Source organism: Sorex araneus, chromosome 5 (genome assembly GCF_027595985.1).
Source record: "Sorex araneus isolate mSorAra2 chromosome 5, mSorAra2.pri, whole genome shotgun sequence".
Classification (NCBI taxonomy): domain Eukaryota; kingdom Metazoa; phylum Chordata; class Mammalia; order Eulipotyphla; family Soricidae; genus Sorex; species Sorex araneus.
The window spans coordinates 12,860,110-12,879,465 of NC_073306.1; the positions used below are offsets into that span (position 1 = coordinate 12,860,110).

A 19,356-nucleotide genomic window follows, 5' to 3' on the forward strand; every position below is an offset into this window, starting at 1 on the left:
AACCTCAATAAGCATGTTTAAATGAATTCTAAAAAACCGGACAGAAAGGAAATATGCCTCTCTGGTTCTGAAACATTTATCTCCCTGGCTGGAAAAGGGTAGGGATAAGGCTTTGAATGATAGATAGTTGAAGAGAAATATGCACATTAATCTGAGGTTTAATGTGTTTCCTAAATGTCTTAATTGCTTTCAAAGCCATGCAAATAAATTACAGCCAAAGGATGCCAGTTAATATCTGAAAAAAAAAACACTTTATTGATATAAAGTCTTCTGTTTCAAATAATATTTATAAGGTACTGCAAATAATTTTCAAACCAGCACCCAGAAACTTACAGTGGGAAATGTAAATTTATCAACTATGAAGATGAGAACATCTTTATTTTGTTTGGTTTTACCCTTGGCTAATCCTCACCCTGGGTATTCAGATGCTATTTTGCCAAAGGAAGGAAGGATCAGCTCTCCTGGAGTGAGTGGAGAGCTTGCTTTGTTAAATCTTCCTGGTGATTACAGTACTTTAAAGCTGCGAATTGAACCTGAACATAAACACACAGCCCCGGTTTTATTTTCAAGGAGAACATTTGATGACTTGCTGAGAAAGGTTAGAAAAGAAACGTTTGTTTTAAATGAGCATCAGTTTTCTTAATTAAAAAAGAACGTAAGCAGTCTTAGTGCTTCTCCTCTGCCCTCCTTAAAGGATCAAAACAAAAATCTATAAAGGTGATTACCACTTTGGAAAAGTTTTTAATATTGAGCTAATTTGATTCATAAAACCAAGCTTATTTTCTCATTTTTTCTGCTCCTGCGAGAGATTGCTTTTCACCTCTGTAACATAGGAAGGCTCCATAATATTCTATTTATTTATTTTTTGGGTTTGGGGCCAGACCTGGTGGTGCTCAGGATTTACTTCTGGCTCAGTGCTCAGGGATCACTCCTGGCTGTGCTCAGGGAACCATATGTGGGAATCGAAGGGAGGTCAACTACACGCAAGACACATGCCTTAATCCCGATACTGTCTCACAGGCTCCCTCTATGATATATATATATATATATATATATATATATTTTTTTTTTTTTTTTTTTCTTTGACACATGATGAGAAATCCTTGACCCCCTGCATGGGAATATGGGTAACTAGATACACATGTGCAGGAAACACAAGCATCATCGAAGCACATTCATTGAATCACTGAATTGCACAGTTATTCCCCCACCCCTGCTCTCAGTCTGTGTGTATGGGGGAGGAATTGCTAGTCACAGAATCAATTTCAAGGCCCATTGCTGAGTTTCGACCAACAGTTTGATAAAAACTCTATTCAGGCTCTAGAGAAATAACAGATGTGGAAAGCACACTCTTTTTGACTTTCAGGAACTCTGAAGTCAAGTGAAACCTTCCTCTGTTTTGTCTGCCCCCAGAGTTTTCCTGAAGCCATCACCACCTAGTTCCATTATACGTAGACCTGAGATCTTACTTAAAAATGGAAAGGCAATTTTGGGGTTGTTGGTTTTTTTGTTTTTGGAAAGGCCACTTTTTTTTCACTATGGATAGCGTCAGGAGTGGAGAAAGTTGTAGCTAGGCAATGTCTTAGAGAATAACTGGCTAAAGAGTAAAACAGGGCTGGAGCGATAGTACAGGGACAGGGTGTTTACCTTGCATGCGGCTGACCCGGTTTGATTCCCAGCATCCCATATGTTCCCCCGAGCACTGCCAGGCGTAATTCCTGAGTGCAGAGCCAGGAGTATCCCCTGTGCATCGCCAGGTATGACACAAAAAGCAAGAAATAAATAAATAAATAAATAAATAAATAAAACAAGGCTGGAGCTATCGTACAGGGATGAAGTGCTTGCCTTATGTGTGGCTGACCCCGTTTGAGCCTCAGTACCTCATATGCTTCCCTGAGCACTGCTGGGAGAGACCCCTGTGACTACAGAGCCAGGAGGAGCCCCTGAGCACTGTCAGCTATGGCCCGGGCCATCCCCCCAGCCCTTCTCCCTGAAGAATAAAACAGGAGTGGCATGGAGGGAGAGCTCAATGGGCTGGAGCACATCACTTTGCAGTTGGGGGGGGCGGTCCATGTCAATTGGGCCTCCAGGCGGTTCTCTAGCCCCCAGCACCACCAGGAATGACCACCATTCACTGGGCATAGAGCCGGATGTGGCCTCTGAGCCCTGCCCTGTGGTCCTCCCGTCCAGAGAATAAAACTTAGGCATGGCTATCGTGTTCCGCTGGGTAGACTTTATTATTTTTTAAATTGTTTAATTTTTTTTTTTTTTTTTGCTTTTTGGGTCACACCCTGTGATGCACAGGGGTTACTCCTGGCTCTGCACTCAGGAATTACACCTGGCGGTGCTCAGGGGACCATATGGGATGCTGGGAATTGAACCCAGGTCAGCCGCGTGCAAGGCAAATCGCTGTACTATGGCTCCAGCCCCACTGCTGGGTAGACTTGAAACTGCCGGTAGAGACAAGTCTACCTGGCAGTGCTGAGTTGCTGCTCACGCCTGATGATGCTCAGGAGGCCACGTGTGGTGCCAGCGGAGGGCACCCAGGTCTCCTGTGGGCATAGCATGCATGCCAGCAAACTGGGCCAGAGATGTTCTGATTTCATGTCCAAGATGAATTTGTAAACTTGCTTTTCAAGCGCAGCTGTTTCGATGATGAATCCCTTTGGGGAACTCCCCACTACATCCTTTTGATGATAATAAATGGAATTAGAATGCCAACTGCAGGAAGGCAGAGTTTTGTCCTGTATTCTCTGAGATATCCTTAGAGCTCATTCAGTACATATTTGATCAACATTTTTCCCATCTGAGAAATGGCTGCATTTGTTTAGTGTGGAATATTAATATCATTTCTTTGGAGAGATAGTACAGGGGTTAAGGTGCTTCCTTGTACCCCATTCTTTTCTGTTTGTTTTTTGTTTTGGAGGGGGCCCACATCTGGGATGCTCAGAGGTTAACTCCTGGCTCTGCATTCAGAAATTACCCCTGGCAGTGTTCAGGAGACCATATGGGATGCTGGAGATGAAACCCAGGTTGGTGACGTGTCGAGCAAGCGCTCTGCTTGCTGTACTAACTTCCCATCCCCTGTACTTGGTTCTATCCCTGGCAACAAATAAATTTTCCCAAGAGAGGCCAGGTGGCCAGGTATGGCCCAACCCTCGTTCCCCATCCAAAATATTTTACATCACATTACTGGTTGGTATTTCTTTTCTTTCTTTTTTTTTTTTTCTTTTTGGGTCACACCCAGCAATGCTCAAGGGTCACTCCTGGTTCCGCACTCAGGAATTTCCCCTGGTTGTGCTCAGGGGACCATATGGGATGCTGGGAATTGAACCCGGGTTGGCCTGCCCTGTGCAAGGCAAACGCCCTACCTGCTGTGCTATCACTCCAGCTCCCTAGTTGGTATTTCTTTTGTGTGTGTTTGTGTGTTGGGGGGGCAGGGATAGTAGTGACAGAGGGGACTGAGGGGGAATAGGGCTGGGTCATACCCAGTGGTGTTGGGGGGGCAAATTCTGGCTTTGTGTATGTACCAGGGTCACTCCTGTTGGTCTGGGGGTCAGCCTGGGTGACCACGTCTAAGGAAAGTACCTTAACCCCTGTACTACCTCTCCAGCCCACTGATCAGCATTTCTTTTCTTTTTTTTTTTTTTTTGGATCACACCTGGCGATGCTCAGGGGTCACTCCTGGCTCTGCACTCAGGAATTATCCCTGGCAGTGCTCAGACCATATGGGATGCTGGGGATCAGACCCGGGTCGGCCGCGTGCAAGGCAAACGCCCTACCCACTGTGCTATCACTCCAGCCCCTGATCAGTATTTCTTATCACATTTTCTAGGAGACCCTTTGAGCCAAGATCATGTTTAAAAGTAGCCTTAGGGGGCTGAAGCGATAGCACAGAGGGTAGGGTGTTTGCCTTGCACGCAGCCGACCCGGGTTCGATTCCCAGCACCCCACATGGTCCCCTGAGCACAGCCAGGAGTAATTCCTGAGTGCAGAGCCAGGAGTAACCCCTGTGTATCGCCAGGTGTGACCCAAAAGGCAAAAATAAGGGGCTGGAGAGATAGCACAGCGGGTAGGGTGTTTGCCTTGCACGCGGCCGACCCGGGTTCAAATCCCAGCATCCCATATGGTCCCCTGAGCACTGCCAGGGGTAATTCCTGAGAGCAGAGCCAGGAGTAACCACTGTGCATCGCCAGGTGTGACCCAAAAAGCAAAAAAAAAAATAATAATAATAATAATAATAATAAATAAAAGCCGCCTTAGGTCTAGATGTGGCAAAGTTTATTCCCTGTGCACTTGAGGTCCAGGGTTCAATCTCCAGAGTCTTGGGGTCCTCTAGTTAGAAGTAACCCTGGTTGTCCTTCCCCCCAATACTGCTGGGGTTACTCTCCCCCTGAAAAATAACCTCTTTAGAGGAGAAAATTGTTTCTGTAAGTGAAGCAGAGAAAACCAGAGGAAAAACAAATACCAAAGGAGGGGCAAAGGAAAGTCTAATATGAATGAGAATACCAACCACTTACCCAGTGCTCAGTAGCTAAGCAGGGGCGCGGCAGGGCATTGTCATTTAGTTCTGACAGCTTTGATAAGGAAATGCTGTTTGTTCCTTTTTGAAAAAACAGACGTTGAGAGGATTAAAGTAACTTTCTCAAGGCGATGCGGCTAGCAACCACTTCTACTTAGACTGGAATTTGAACCCACGATGGAAGCCGGACAGTACTTAAAGGTAAAGCTTACTAGGACACTGAATGAAGGACATTTCACAGTGAAATAATTTTGGCGCTTTCAAAATGAATGCAAGAAGAAAATTAATTTATCATGTGAAAACATAAAAGTGAAACCATGGAGGCAAAGGACTGTGAGCACGGGCTCCTGAGCATGTTGTAGAGTGTGAGCTATAGGGTCCAACGGCCAGACGGATAATGTTAAGAAGGAAAGGATGGAAGTGAGGACAAGGCCAGGACAGAAAACGGTCCAGGAAGCTTAGGGCGACTTAGGTTATGATGCATTTTTGGTTTGTTTCTGGCCACACCTGGCAGTACTCAGGGGTCACTCCCGGTTCTGTGCTTAGGGGTTACTCCTGGTGGTGCCAGCCATCAAACTGGGATCAGCTTTGTTCAAGACAGTGCCACCACCTCTCATTATCTGTAATCTGTATTGCAAACTAGGATACCCATAAGTAGAGAGAGAGTGGATCCATAGCACAGCTGGTAGGGCATTTACCTTGCACGCAGCCGACTTGGGTTCGATTCTTCCGTCCCTCTCGGAGAGCCCGGCAAGCTACCGAGAATCTCACCCGCACGACAGAGCCTGGCAAGCTCCCCATGGCATATTCGATATGCCAAAAACAGTAACAAGTCTCACAATGGAGACGTTACTGGTGCCCGCTCAAGCCAATCGATGAACAACGGGACAACAGTGCTACAACAGAGAGAAAGAGGGCAACTGTGTACCATAGAGGTAGGGGGAGGGGTGGGACAAGGTTGGAGGGAGGGATACTGGGGACATTGATGGTGGAAAATGTGCACTGGTGGACGGATGGGTGTTGGATCATTGTATGGCTGAAACTCAAACACAGCCGTTTTGTACCTGTATCTTATGGTGATTCAATTAAATAAATAAATATAAATAAATAAAAGACAGAGCCTCCACCGTGTTCTCATCCCTGGGCCCACGGTGAGACAGTCACCGGAGTTGCCCGCTGGTTCTTCTGAGCTCAGATCTGAAGGATGAGAAGCCTGAGCCGCGTGAGTGGAGGGGGAGCAGCTGAAGGCCTTGAAACCAAAGAGTGGGGCGGCTCAGACAGCAGCTTTGAGGAACAGACAGGAAGCGCCTCCGGAGAGAGGCTGGGTGAGGCTTCTCACACGTCTCCTAAGTGGGGGTTTTCCAACCTGGGGAGAGAATGGGAGTTTTGATGCAAATGCAAAGGGATAGTCCTACAGCCATTCTCACCTCCTAATCAGACCCACAAGGGCAGATTCTTTTTTTGTGTGTATGTTGGGGGGAGGGGAGGAGTTTTTTGCCCTGGCTAGACTCAGGCCTCACGCCTATGGCAGGCTCTTTAATGGGAGATTTGGCAAACCCATTGCACCAAGTGAAATTCCAGCATCTGGTTCCTTATCATATTATGTAAAAATCTCATAGCGCACATGAGTTGTGCTGTGCTGCTGTGCTCTTTTGCTATTTACCCAGTACTCTAGCCCCGTTCCAAGACTGCATTTATTTTCATAAGCACTTTCCCACTTGAAAATGCCCAGTGCTTTCTTTTGATTCCCGGAATCTCTATCCCTAAACCTGTTGATTGGCTTTTAGAAAACATGCCTTGAAGTTTCGCTATGTGACGCCAGTACGGGTCCTACAGGAATGAATTTGTAGGCCAGTATGGCAAAGGCGGGGAATACAACATTAAGTGGTGAATACAACATTAAGAAGGAGAAAGCAGGGCCGGTTTGATAGTATAGCGGGTAGGGCATTTACCTTCTCCATGACCCACCCGTGTTCGATCCCTGGCATCCCATATGGTCCCCTGGGCACTGCCAGGAGTAATTCCTGAGTGGAGTGTCAGGAATAGCCCCTCCCCTGAGCATCTCAGATGTGACCCAAAAAGACCAAAAAAAGAAAAAAAAGGAGAAGAAGAATGATAAAGAATTGCCTGGATCAGAGATGACAGTTTCAGTAGTAATAGTAACTGTTCAGAAGAGAAAGATTCCTTTCGACCCTGGGGGATTGAGTAGGGGATGGGGGGGATGGGTGGGGGGGTGGGAGGGCAGGGAATTAAGGGAGACTTCCTGCAGGCGGTGGCATTTTTGGAAGGATAGGTAGGACTTAGACTTTAGGAAGATGGGAAAGGGACAGAAATGCTGCCGGAAGTGTCAAGTGTCATCGAGCATGTGCCTTTAGCTCTGGTCTTGACAGCACTGTGGGTCATCCCTGTGACACCCAGAGTTGGAGTGTGCCCATGGCGGGCTTGAAGTCCAGAGCATTCCGCAGGAAGTGGTCTGCAGACCCAGCCAGCGCGGCTCATCTTGACTTTCTCAGCTGCTCACATGAATTGACAAATTACATGGAGACCCAAAGAATTACATAGAGTCTGGGCCCGTGAGACAAAGAATTGTCTTGTTCCATCGCCCCCTTGGTGTGTGGTCTGATCTGGAATCAGTTATCTGTCCAGGGGAAAAGATCATTTTCCACCCCCCACCACCACCAATTCCCGACTAAAATGCTGATTCAAAACACCTCCAGCACCCACAAAATACACTGAAAAGGAGAGGTTGCCTAAGTGAAAAACAATAAAAACAACAATTAAGAGAGCTCTGTTATGCAAAATGATGTTTAAACTCTTTCCTCTTTGGAGGCAGCCATTGTATAGTACCTTGGGGGTAACTGGAAGTTCCTTGTCTTTTGTCTTACATAAAACAAGGGCACTCAGGAAGTGAAAAGAATACAGGAGGTATTGAATATGTGTCTGAGTGTGTGTGTTGGGGGGAGGACGGGGAAGGCAGACTGGGCTTTCGAAGGCTCAAGATGTTGCTGGCCTGACTCAGTGGGTGGCGAGGCTGGGTGTGGGGAGGTGGGTGTTGTCCTTTGTTTAAAACAATTTGAAAACGAAAAGCTAAAACCAACACTAAGGCCAAGAGCTGCCTTCAGAAGAACTCTGGGAAGTAGTTCTAAAGGCCCTCCTCAAGATAGTGAGGACTTGGGGAGAAACTGAAGAGGTTAAGAGATGGTTCTTAGAGAGAAAGGGTGCAATCTTTGTTTTGGTTTGGTTTGGGAGGGCCACAGCCTGTGGTCCTGGGCCTTAGTGCTGGGGAGGGCTGGGGGGTTGTTTTCAGTGGTTCTTGGGGGTCACCGTCATGTAGAGGACTTGCAAAGCACGTCCTGCATGCAAAGTATGGTCCTGTCCACTGATCTCTCCCTAGGTCCCCACATCTTTGGAACCCTAATTAGTACCAGTTTGACTAGTCACCTTTCTTCAGTGCCGTCCTGGAGACTGAGATCTAAAAAAAGGGCCAGCTTGGGGCTGGAGCGATAGCACAGCGGGTAGGGCATTTGCCTTGCACGCGGCCGACCCGGGTTAGATCCTCGGTATCCCATATGATCCCCTGAGCACCGCCAGGAGTAATTCCTGAGTGCAGAGCCAGGAGTAAGCCCTGTGCACCGCCGGGTGTGACCCAAAAAGAAAAAAAAAATTAAAAGGGACCAGCTACAAATAACGACAATTCCTCATCCTTAAGGATGGTTAGAAGATGGTGCTCTTAGCTCCCAGAGGTCTTTACAAGCTGTAGCCTGTAACCTGTACCCTCCCGGGATAATCTCTCGGAAAGACAGTTACTGTGGAAGGAGAAAGAGAACAGTCTTCAACAACCTCCCTTTTCTGAAATACTTTTCATAGAAATAAAAAGTTGTTTCCGGAACATAGTACATAGCCCGCCCCCTGCCCCTCTCGAAGATGGGTTCCAGGAGCTGTCATATCTGCTTGGCCACTGAGCTCTCAGGGACATCTGAACTCCAACCTGTTCACACCCTCCAGGTTCTGTAGCTTGCTGCGGTGCATGAACTGAGTTTACAGTGCTGGTCACCTCTGTGAAATGGTTCTCTGCCATTATCGGGTCTGTGGCAAGTCCCTAACCAGAAACTTCAACAGTACTTTTTGCAAAGCCACCTCTAAAAGTTGTCCTGCTTCAGGAATCACAGGGGCCAGGAGGACTGGCCAGTGGTTGGAAGCTTGCCACAAGAGTGTCTGGGGGTCAAAGGATAAAGACGGGGCCAGTATGACAGTAATAGTTGGAAATGATCATTTTGGACAGGAAATGAGTATTGGTAAAGGGATATACCTCATAGCCTCTCAGTATATGAATTGCAAACTACCAGGCCCAAAAGGAAGGAAAGAGAGAGGGGAGAGAGGGTTAAAGAGTTGCGGGGTGGAGTGCGGGAGGGAAACTGGGGACATTGGTGGTGGGAAATGTACACTGGTGAAGGGACAGGTGTTGGAACAATGACTGAAACCCAATCATAAGCAGTTTTGTAACTGTGTAATCTCACTGTGATTCAATAAAGAAAAAAATTAAAGAGAAAGTAAAAGGTATCCTCCTGGCTGACAATATACGTGCCCCCTTTTAATTTATTTATTCATTCATTTATTTTTAATCTTTTTCAGGGCACCCTATTCTACTGAGAGGGATAGACCTGGTACTAGTTGATGCTTGAGGGTTGCTCCCAGTGATGCTCAGGGGACCGAGCGAGTGGTACTGGGGATGGAACCTTGGGCCTCCTGCCTGCAGAGGCTGTGCTCCAGCCCTGGGGCCCTCTCTCTGGGATTAAACACACCGTAAAGCCAGCTTGAGGGGCTTTCATGTGAAGCCAGTGAGTCTGGCGGGTTCTCCCCAGGACACCCTTGCAGAATGGTTGGGCCTCTGACATCCTGCAGGCCATGCGTGGTCCATTTCACTGAATCTGGCCCGATGGGGAAGTAGTTGCAGGGTGATTGAGGCTAATGGCTTAGTGACTTCAGGAACTATCTGTGATGCTCAAAAGCTCTCTATGGGGGCTCTGCAAAAACAGCTACTTTTCCTTTTTTTTTTCTTTATGGGTCCCACCCATTCGATGCACAGGGGTCACTCCAGGCTCTGCACTCAGGAATTACTCCTGGCGGTGCTCAGGGGACCATATAGGATGCTGGGAATTGAACCTGGGTCGGCCGTGTACAAGGCAAACGCCCTACCCACTGTGCTATTGCTCTAGCTCCCGAAACAGCTACTTTTAGACTGTTGAATTTGCCCTCCTTCTTCAGGAATGCAGGAATCTTTCCCCACGGAAGGATGAAGCAGGAGATTCCTGCTATTTCCCATTCCTCAGAGACGGGCTGTGATAGGGGGAGGGAAGGTAGCCAGGTAGACTGTGGATTGACACCAACACTAGGGATAAAATAGAGAATTTGGGCTTTCCTTCGCTTTGGTTACTTGAAATCACAGCCTCCTAAGTTGGGGGTTGGGTGGGAGGAGGCCAAGAGAGCAGTTGTACAAACATTGTTTTGTTATTTCCAGCTGCTCCTAGCTCTGAGCTCAGAGCTCCCTTCTGGCCAGGCTCAGGGGACCATCTGGTTAGGCGGGCATTGAACCTGGGTCAGCTGCATGCAAGGCAAGAATCTGGACGTGCTGTCTTATCACTCTGGCCTCCAGACATTTCTTTTATTTGCGTCCAGCTTCCCACGAGGTGACTGCACTTGTCGGGATATTACATAGTTCAAAGGAGAGCCCTGGGCGCTGGGCATACGTACAAGGCCTGAAGCCATTCCTGCAGAGAAAGCGCTGGCTCGTGATGAAAGGCACAGCTGACGGATCTCCCTTCCAGGTGCGCGTTCTTTCTCGGCCACGTGACCGGGCAGCTCTGGGAGCAAAGGGCCGCCCTTCTCCAGGCACATCACGGAATAAAGCCAGGCCTGAGCGACGGCTTTGCCTGGCTTTGATCCCCTGTACGGTGCCTGCATGGTCTCTGAGCACCGCAAGATGTAGCCCCCTGAAAACAAAACAAAAAAACCCTAAAGTAATTTTGCAAAATAAAGCAACAACAAAAGTGCATAGAGCTGACAAGATATTGGCTCCCAATATTTTTGTTTTGTTTTTCTTTTTTTCTTTTCTTTGCTTTTTTTGGGTCACACTGGGCAATGCACAGGGGTCACTCCTGGCTCTGCACTCAGGAACCACTCCTGGCAGTGCTGGGGAGACCATATGGGATGCCGGGGATTGAACCTAGGTCAGCCGCCTGCAAGGCAAACGCCCTACCTGCTGTGCTATGGCTCCAGCCCCTTGTTTTTCTTTTGGGATATGACTCTCTGCCGGGTGGTGCTCAGGAGACTATTAGCATGGCAAAAGCTGAGCAAAAGAACCGCACACAGGTGAGGTGATTGCTTTACCACTGAGCCATATTCTTGGCTTGAGCCAAAATAACTTTTTTTTTCCAGTTGTGGGGTGTGGGGACCCAGGCTTGGAGCCACACCTGGTAGAGTCAGGGGCCATTCCTGGTGCTTTGCTCGGGAGTGACCCTTGGTGGTGCATAGGGGAACCGCATGCAGTGGCAGGGACTGAGTTCAATCAGTGTGTGCAAGGTAGGACTTGACTCGCACCATCTCTCTGGCCCCATAGATTCTATTCTCTTTTTTTTTTTTTTTGGCTTTTTGGGTCATACCTGGCGATGCTCAGGGGTTACTCCTGGCTCTGCATTCAGGAATCACTCCTGGCAGTGCTCGGGGGACCATATAGGATGCTGGGAATCGGACCCGGGTCGGCTGCGTGCAAGGCAAACGCCCTCCCTGCTGTGCTATCCCTCCAGCCCTGTAGATTCTATTCTTTTGCTTGTTTGGGGGAGCCCTTAGCAGTGTAGAGGGGAGAACCTGCTTCCAGCTCAGTGTTAAGGGTCACTCCTGGTGGCACCCAAGGGACTGTGTGGTGCTGGGAATTGAACCCAAGGCTGCAGCATGCAAGGCCTGTGTTTAACCCTTTGAGCTATCTCCCAGGCCCTTGATTTTATACTTTCAATTAAAAAAAAATTTTTTTTTTGCTATATCTACAGTGCTCAGGATTTACTTCTGACTTGTGCTCAAGGGTCACACTGGCTGTGTTCAGGGGACCAGATGCAGTGCTGGGGTTCTAACTCAGGGTGGTTGTGTGCAAGGCGGGATATCTTACTTGCTTAATCTCTATAATTTGTTGAGATTTTAATTTTGACATACTTTGTGCATCCAAAAAGTTTAATAAACAGACAACAAAATAATAATAATTATTAATAATAAAAAGAACACCTTATATCTAACCTATTCACATATTATGCCAACAGTGAAGCTTTCTTTTTTTTTTTTGCTTTTTGGGTCACACCCAGCAGTGCACAGGGGTTACTCCTGGCTCTGCACTCAAGAATTACTCCTGGTGATGCTCGGGGGACCATATGAGATGCTGGGAATTGAACCCAGGTCGGCCGCGTGCAAGGCAAATGCCCTACCTGCTGTGCTATTGCTCCAGCCCCCAACCAACAGTGAAGATTTTGAGGAAACATTTCTTACCATCCTTGCCAGAGATATTTATATAAATCTGAATTATTTTGACAGTTACTTGACACTTTTGTGCATCACATCGGTACACATTTTACATTTTGTTTTCAAGGAAAATTATTCTACATGTATTTTCTTGGGGGGGATCCCGGTGTTTCTCAGAGTGTACTCCTGGCTCCTTGCTCAGGGATCACTCCTGGAGCTGCTCTGAAGTACCGGAGTTCTATCCGAGCTCAGGTGTACGCAAGGTAGTGCCTAAACCTCTATACTATCTCTGTACCTGGCCTTGGACTTTTACTTCATTCATTCTATGCTCTTGATTTTCCTTTTTTTATTTTCAGGTCACACCCGGCGATGCACAGGGGTTACTCCTGGCTCTGCACTCAGCAATTACTCCTGGCGGTGCTCAGGGGACCATATGGGATGCTGGGAATCGAACCCAGGTTGTCTGTGTGCAAAGCAAACACCCTACCCGCTGTGCTATCACTCCATCCCCGCTCTTGATTTTCTTGTTAGCAGTTCAACACTTTCATTGATCTTTTTACCTCCATTTATATTTTCTATTGTTTTTGTTTGAGGATGAAATTCAGGACCTCATTCTACTACTGAGTTATGTTCATAAACTAGATTTGTTTTCTATTTATTTATTGCTGGGGGAGAGGGTCTTGAGGAAAACACAGTGATGTTTAGGGCTTACTCCTGGCTTTGAGCTCAGGGATTACTCATGGCAGTGCTCAGGTGACCATGTTTGGTGCCTGGGATTGAACTAGGGTCCGTTACGTGTGAGGTAAGCGCTTACCTCTCCTTCCCTCCTTTTAGTCTCTCTCTCTGACTTTTATTTTTGCTCAGATTTTTTTCTTTTGTTCTGATTCTGGGCCAAGCCTGGCGATGATGCTTAGGTTTTACTCCAGCTCTGCGGTCATCAATTACTGCAATTACTTCTGATGATGCTCTGGGATGCTGGGGATCAAACCCATATTCGAGGCAAGCACCCTACCCGCACTGCTATCGCTCTGGCCTCTTAAACAATTCTTGGAGTGAAGATTTATTTGAAATATATTTTCTGCCTGATGATAATGCTTTTACATTGTTCTCATTATTAAATCACAATTTAGCCGACTCTGTAGGCATGCGAGTTATCATAATCCTCAGGTAATGTTGATTGAGCTCTAAACAAGAACCCAAATCTGCATAAGAATCATTACGGAAATGAAGTTTTAAATTAATATTTTTACTCTCTCTTAGAAGGGAAATGTGATGATGGTTTTGTGGTGATGAGCACCCGCGTGAGCTTTACCGGGTCCCTGGCCTGGCTTCAGAGTCATCAACCAACAATATGTGACCATACAGCACTTACATTTTTTTTTGCTTTTTGGGTCACACCCCATGACGCACAGGGGTCACTCCTGGCTCATGCACTCAGGAATTACTCCTGGTGGTGCTCAGGGGACCCTATGGGATGCTGGGAATCGAACCCGGGTCAGCCGAGTGCAAGGCAAACGCCCTCCCTGCTGTGCTATCGCTCCAGCCCCTCAGGAATTACTCCTGGCGGTGCTTGGGAAACCATATGGGATGCTGGGAATCGAATCTGGTTCAGCCACATGCAAGGCAAACGTCCTACCCGATGTGCTGTCACTCTCACCCCCTAGCTCTTACTTCTTGAATATGCACTGTCTTGTATTTTGGATCCTTGGATGCCTCATCTCACTTTTTTGGAGGGTCACGCCCCATGACACTTCGGATCTGCTCCTGGCACAGTGCTCAGGGGCCACTCCTGGCAGTGCTTTCGGAGACTATGTGGTGTTAGGAAATGGAACCTAGAAATCTCACACATGTATCATTATGTTTTTTGGGAGGCGGGGTGGTTTTGGGGCCACATCTTGTGGTGCTCAGACTTATTCTTGGCCCTGTGCTCAAGGATCACTCCTGATGGGGCTCAGAGAAGCATACGGCATGCCAGGGACAGAGCCAGCCCATGCAAGGCAAAAATCCTTCCTGCTGTCCTATTTCTCTGATCCCTGTACTCTTCCTTTCTCATCTCACTTTTGTCTTCTCTCCTTATCTTACCTGGGTGGGAAGGGGATAGTGTTTATAGTATTTGATGCCTGATTTAACTGAGATATTTCCCCCCCCATTATAAATTTCAATTTAATTCCTCATAATGTAGTTTTAAAAAAGTAAGCATGTTGGGGGCAAGAAGTTAGTACAGCAGGTAGGGTGCTTGTCTTGCACATGGCTGGCACAGGTTTGAGAACTTGGCCTTTCCTCAGATCAGCACCAGGAGTAATTCCTGCATCTAGAGCCAGGAGTAACCCCTGAGCGAGCATCACTGGGTGTGGCCCCCAAACCAAAACCCCCTAAATAAAAAAAAAAAACATGTTGGGGCCAGAGAGACAGTACAGTGGGTAGGGCGCTTGCCTTGCATACAGCTGACTTGTGTTCGATCCCTGACATCACATAGGGTCCCCTGAGCACTGCCAGAAGTGATCCCTGAGTGCAAAGTCTGGAGTACTGCTCGTGTAGTTAAAGTACACACACACACACACACACACACACACACACACACACACACACACACACACACACACACACACATGGGCTTGAGAGACAGTTCATCAGGTAAGGCACTTGCATGTACCCAACCCAGATTCGATCCCCAGCACCCTATGTGGTCCCCCTAGCACCACTAGGAGTAATTCCTGAGTACAGAGCCAGGAATAACCCCTGAACACCGCCAGGTGTGACTCACCTGCCTTCCAAAACAAAAACCAAAAACAACAACAAATCCCCCAAACCATGTTAGGGCAGGAGAGAGTAGAGGAGGGATTGCTCTTGGCTACAATGGCTACGGACTCAGTGTGAATCCCTGGCACCACTTATAGCCCCCTAAGCACCAACAGGAGTTACTCTTGAGCACAGAGCCAGGAGTAACCCCAAGTAGGCAAGATGTGGTCCAATGTCCTGCACGCTCCCCTCAACAAAATTTATATTTACATCTATGGCTTTAAACAATTGATTTAAAACAATCATATTTTTAAGCAGACATAAAATTAGATCATTTGAATTTCATTTTATTAGGAAAAATGTGATCTTAGATTTTTTTTTTAACATCTCTGTGTCTTTTTTTTTTTTCTTTGCTTTTTGGGTCACACCTGGTGATGCACAGAGGTTACTCCTGGCTCTGCACTCAGGAATTACCCCTGGCAGTGCGTGGGGGACCATTTGGGATGCTGGGAATCGAACCCGAGTCAGCTGCGTGCAAGGCAAACGCCCTACCCGCTGTGCTATCGCTCCAACCTACAACAGTATTTTTAAATTTGTTGTTTGTTTGTTTTTGGGTCCCACCCATCGATGCTCAGGGGCTACTCCTGGCTCTGCACTCAGGAATCACTTCTGGCAGTGCTGGTGGACCACATAGGATGCCAGGGACAGAACCCGGGTCGGTTTCGTGCAAGGCAAATGCCCCACCCGCTGTACTATCGCTCCGTCCTGCAAGAGTATTTTTTAATATCCGAGTCTTCTGTGATAGTGAAGCGCAGGCTCTTTCTCTCTCCTCTCCATAGGGCTATGGTGTTGTATTTTGGATTACGCCTCTCTCTGTGGAGACCGTCTTGTAATCGTGTCTTCATTTCCTGGTGAAGTGCAAGCTGACCTGGATCTGTGGGCATTCCTGGGTCAGTGTTGCAACAACTGTGGTCACTGAGCAATTACTGTGGTAACCTGGCTGGTCCTGGCGGGCTTGTCGTGTTAGACCAAGATGTGAAGTGATCTCCGGAAGGGAAGTGCATTCACGTTTCGTACTGCATTGCGGTTTCTTCTTGTGTCAGCATTTAACCGAAAGAATCGAATCACTTTTTTTTTTTTTCTGTAGAAGGATAAAAATCCTAGATAATATTTAGATGCTGTTTAAACATTTTTTTTTTGGTGGGGTGAGGGGCTTTTTGGCCCTTCCCTGACAGTGCTCAAGGCTTATATCTGACTCTGTGCTCAGAAATCACTCCTGGCAGTGCTCCGGGGACCGTATGGGGTAATGGGGATTGAACTCATATCAGCCACATGCAAGGCAAATGCCTTGCCATCTGTACTAATTCTCCAGTCCCCATCAAATAAATTCACTGTATCACTGTCATCCCGTTCATCATCGATTTGTTCGAGCGGGTTCCAGTAATGTCTCCATTCATCCTAGCCTTGAGATTTTAGCAGCCTTTCTTTTCTTGTCCTTCCCAATGGTGCTGCATTGGAGGCTCTTTCAGGGTAAGGAGAATGAGACCCATCATTGTTACTGTATTTGGCATATAGAATACGCCATGGAGAGTTTGCCAGGCTCTGCTGTGTGGGCAGGATGCTCTCGGTGCCTTGCCAGGTTCTCTGAGAGGGAGAACTAGGCTATAAGAGGTTCGAGGCCATGTGCTTCTGGGTGCTTTGTTTTATAGTGTCCCTCCCCCTCTCTCCCTCCCTCTCTCCCTCCCTCCTTCCCTCTCTCCCTTCCTCCCTCCCCTCTCCTCTCTCTCTTTCTCTCTCCCTTTCTTTCTCTCTCCCTTTCTTTCTTTCTTTCTTTCTTTCTTTCTTTCTTTCTTTCTTTCTTTCTTTCTTTCTTTCTTTCTTTCTTTCTTTCTTTCTTTCTTTCTTTCTTTCTTTCTTTCTTTCTTCTGTATATCAAAAATTAGTGCAATCATTTTATGTCTATCCCTCCCCTCTGACTCATTTCACTCAGCATGATACTCTCCATGTTCATTCACATATAAGAAAATTTCATGACTTCATTTTTCCTAGCATCTGGCCCCTATTTTCAACAATTCAAAAAATATTAATAATGGTAGAATTTTTCAGGGGGAGTCCATTTTAAGGATGGACTTTATTTTATTTATTTATTTATTTATTTATTTATTTATTTATTTATTTTTAGGTCATACCAAGCAACGTTCAGGGCTTACGCCTGGGTCTACTTTCAGGAATTTCTTCTGGAGGTGCTCAGAGGACCATATGGGAAACTGGAAATTGTGCAATGCAAGCACCTTACCCATTGTACTGTTGTTCTGGCCCCTAAATATTGGTAGAACTTTTCAAAATGACACAGATAACTATGGTTTCTTGACTTGCCCCATTATAGACTTAGAAGTAGTTTCTAGTTCTATGTATGGGTTGGAGCAATAGCACAGTGGGTAGGGCGTTTGCTTTGCATGAGGCCGACCCGGGTTTAATTCCTCTGCCCGTCTTGGAGAGCCGGGAAAGCTACCCATGGCATATTTGATATGCCAAAAACAGTAACAACAAGTCTCACAATGGAGACGTTACTGGTGCCCACTCGAGCAAATCGATGAACAATGGGATGACAGTGCTACAGTGCTACCTATGGTTTCTATGTCCAAAGAAAGTGCTTAAAAAATCATTAAGGTCTTGGGGGCTGGAGTGATAGCACAGTGGGTAGGGCATTTGCCTTGCATGTGGCCAAGCCGGGTTCGAGTCCCAGCATCCCATATGGTCCCCTGAGCACCGCCAGGGGTGATTCCTGAGTGCAGAGTCAGGAGTAACCCCTGTGCATTGCCGGGTGTGACCCAAAAAAGAAAAAAAATCATTAAGGTCTTTTTTGTTTGTTTGTTTGTTTGTTTGTTTGTTTTTGCTTTTTGGGTCACACCGGCAATGCACAGGGGTTACTTCTGGCTCTTCACTCAGGAATTACTCCTGGTGGTGCTTGGGGGACCATATGGGATGCTGGGAATCAAACCCATGTTGGCCGCGTGCAAGGCAAACGCCCTACCCACCATGCTATTGCTCCAGCCCCCCAAATCATTAAGGTCTTTGAACTGTTATCTACATTAAAATGTTACATTTAGGGGCTGGAGGGATAGATAGTACAGTGGGTAAGGCATTTGCATTGCACATGGTCAACCTGGGTTCAATCCCCGGCATCCCACATGATCCTTCAAGCGTCACCAGAAGTTATTTCTGAGTGCAGGACCAGAAGTAACCCCTGAGCGTTGAGCATGACACTCAAAAAGACAAAAGTTACTTTTTCTCTTTTTTACCCCATGAGGTCACAACATATTAAAGAAGTGCTTAGCTGATATAATACATATAATATACAATAATAGTTATTATAATTAGAGTTATTATTGACCATTGTAGCACTGTCATCCCGTTGTTCATCGATTTACTTGAGCGGGCACCAGTAACATCTCCATTGTGAGACTTGTTGTTACTGGACTGGAGTGATAGCACAGCAGGTAGAGCGTTTGCCTTGCACGAGGCTGACCCAGGTTCGATTCCTCCATCCTCTCGAAGAGCCCGGAAAGCTACTGAGAGTATCCCGCCTACAAGGCAGAGCCTGGCAAGCTACCCGTGGCATATTGGATATGCCAAAAACAGTAACAACAAGTCTCACAATGGAGACGTTACTGGTGCCCGCTCGAGCAAATCGATGAACAATGGGACAACAGTGCTACAGTGCTATTGATCACATCCAGCTGTGTTCAGGATTTACTCCTGGCCCTGAACTCAGCAATCACTCCAAACAGGACTAGGGGGAACTTATGTGATGCCAAAGATTGTCCTGGTCACCTGCATGCAAGGCAAGCATGCTACCCATTGTGCTATTTCTCCCGACCTGTAAATAATACAGATTACCATTCTCTCTCCCCAGTTGCAATGACAAACTGCCACATACCAGGTGGCAGTGCTCACAGACATCCAGCTGTGGTGTGGCCAGAACTCACTGGCAGCATCAGGGGTCACAGCCAGAAGAGCCGCAGCGACAAAGAGCGGAGCTGCCAGCATCCGCCCAGCACATGCAGTGGCACCAGGGATCGAACTCATGGTCTCACGCTGGCAAGGGAGGTGAGTGCATGAGCCATGGTGCCATTTCCTGGCTCACCAGCATGGATGGTTATTTTTCAGGAGAAAACTTGAGAAGTGATTGGGTAGGTAACAGTAGGGCGCATGTTTTTTACTTTGTTTTCCCAGCAGGGTAAATGATTTGTCTCAATCCATTGACTGTTCTCACCTTGCTCCTGTCTATTGCTCTGCTCTAAGACTTTTTTTTTGTTTGCTTTTTGGGTTACACCCAGCGATGCACAGGGGTTACTCCTGGCTCTGCACTCAGGAATCACCCCTGGCGGTGCTCAGGGGACCATATGGGATGCTGGGAATCGAACCCGGGTCGGCCACGTGCAAGGCAAATGTCCTACCTGCTGTGCTATTGCTCCAGCCCCTCTGCTGTAAGACTTTTGGCTGGAGTTAGTACATCACTGGAAACAAAAGCACTTTCTATGTCTTTCTTTCTTTCTTTCTTTCTTTCTTTCTTTCTTTCTTTCTTTCTT

The 19,356-nt window shown here is 47.1% G+C and overlaps 1 long non-coding RNA gene across 1 annotated transcript in view; it reads left to right on the forward strand.

Moving 5' to 3' along the window:
- Positions 1 to 18,785, forward strand: part of LOC129404937 (uncharacterized) — a 35,672-nt gene extending 16,887 nt beyond the window's left edge. Inside the window, exon 3 of the long non-coding RNA XR_008630267.1 lies at positions 18,681 to 18,785. This is a non-coding gene — a long non-coding RNA (uncharacterized LOC129404937). The remainder of the gene's footprint in view (positions 1 to 18,680) is intronic.
- The last annotated feature ends 571 nt before the right edge of the window (positions 18,786 to 19,356 follow it).